We start from the raw sequence: 2233 nt of genomic DNA, 5'->3' as shown, positions 1-2233 counted from the left end.
GTGTGCCATATCATATGAAACCATCGTGAGTGCACCCATCTGTTTTTTAATTCTACATTCTTTTGTCCCATCCGAACCATGTTTATTACCAATAAACATAACTTGCTGCATCTTTTGGGTCTTATAATTTCTTTAAATGGAAATCATCGGTGAAGCTCATGTATGAAGCAGAACCTGTCTCTGTGGTATATCCTGTAGGAATGAAAAAAAATATGAACTAAAATACGTTTTTCTCACATACTGGTAATTTTTTTTTTTGCTATTGACCAAGTATGTGTGTCGCAGGAGCTTTTTTCTCTCCTTCAGTTAATATCCGATGAGATATCAGCCCATTGTGGTGTGCTCTCTCTCTCTTTCAAAAAGGAGGATTAGCCTTCAGCTTGATTTCTTTTTTCAAGCTTCACTTCCAGCTACAAGGCTCCTTTCCTGATCATGCAGAGGCTGTTGTTTCGATTGGTGATCTTTAAATTTTCCCTTTAATGAAATAACCATTCTATTAATCACAAATCTAAACTGGTATGGGAGACTGTGATTTATGCCTTCATATGTGATGAAAGCAACTAGGGTGTGGATTGGGTTCTCTCTGTTCTTGTTGGGGAAGGCATGGCACCAGTAATAGGAGGCTGCTCATTCCCTGTAAGGGAATCAGTAAACAGTTGAGACCAAGTGATAGGACGCCCTGAAATATTAAGGCTTGTCTTTCTTACCCCAATGCCTACAGCTAAATTCTGGATTTCCAGACATTCAAAACCTGCTGAGGGCCAAGTATTCAGAACCAGAAACCTGTGTGGGCCATATCACATGCAATCATGTTGATTACGCCAATCTGTTTTATAATGCTACATCATTTTGTCCCACCAGAACCAACTTTCTTACCAATAAACATAACTTGCTGCATTTTTTGGGTCTTAGAATTGGTCTAATGTGGTGGTGGAGAGGTCTTATGTTCCTTTTTGTGTTGTTATGAAACCTTAAGGGGACAGCAATTGTTTCAGAAATCAAAGGCAGTTGGGTTCCAACATGTGGTTAGCAGTTGGCTGGACATTTGTACTCTATGGAAGTACTCTATAGCTCCTCTATGGAAGGATGGATTTGACTAAGACAGGGAGGCAGCACCTGTGGAGGCAGGTTGCCTTACTTTCCAAAGGACCCATTTTGAGGCCTTACTTCAGGCAACTCTATTCTCTTCATCTTGGTGTCTTAATCAGATTAGGACAAGAATTAAACCTCACTCTCTAGGATCTGTGAACACTGAATGAGTTAAGTATGTGTGAACACAGTGATGTCTGCCAGTCTGTCACCAGGGGCAGAGGTCATGGTCATCTGACTCATTATACAGTTATGTCAGACATCATTATATGGTCTTCCTAACTTTAAAGCACAAGAGTTGTCATGGTTCCTCATCTGATCTTCCTCACATGGTCTCCATCCATAGAGAAGCCAAAAAAAAAGTCCTTCCCTGAGAGGATAAGATCTTTACAAATGAAAGGTTCTTGAACAAAAGAGACACAGAAGATTTATCTAGGCAAGCTCTTGACAGGATACAGGGGGAAATAGAAGAGGGATTGACGAAAAGAGAGAGAGACATGGAAAAATGGATGAATTTTATCATTCGTTGGATAAGTGAGTGAACCAATGGATGAGTATGCCTTGTAGGATAAAATGTGCTGGATTCCCTCTGACATTCAAGCTAAATTGAGGATTTACAAGGTTTTCTACTAAGGAGGACACTTATTCCATTTTTCCTTCTTTGTGCTCCAGGCAGACCCAGGAGAGTGATGATGAGGACGAGGAAAAGGTGTGAGGATGTACCAGTGTTGCCTGGTACAGGTTCTCACCCACATTGTAGCCAAATCACATGTCCAGGGACATCAGATCTACATGCTGAATGCTGACTGGCAGTTTGATACCTCCAAATTTTTAACCAAGTTTGTGAAGGTGAAGGAACGAAAAATTTCCACATTACAAGAGAGCAGGATCCTTGCATGATAGGAGGCAGGCATCAATATAACACTGGTATGTGGGGGTATGATGGGTTTGTGTTGTCTTTCCCACACTCCACCTAACATCACAGATTCCGTAGTTAAGTAATTTTATGGAGATCGATGCATTCACCATAAGTGTTCATATCACACAGCAGTGTGCATCAATGTGTACATATTTATCCTGTGTGCCGGTGAGACTGTTCATGAGTTTTATATCCCAAGTCCCACAGAACATGATCAATGACAAT

This window comes from Microtus oregoni, unplaced genomic scaffold (assembly GCF_018167655.1).
Source record: "Microtus oregoni isolate MIOR12 unplaced genomic scaffold, Mior012 000113F_000, whole genome shotgun sequence".
NCBI lineage: Eukaryota > Metazoa > Chordata > Mammalia > Rodentia > Cricetidae > Microtus > Microtus oregoni.
The sequence above is the reverse complement of the archived record's forward strand: the minus strand, read 5'-3'. Positions refer to the sequence as shown.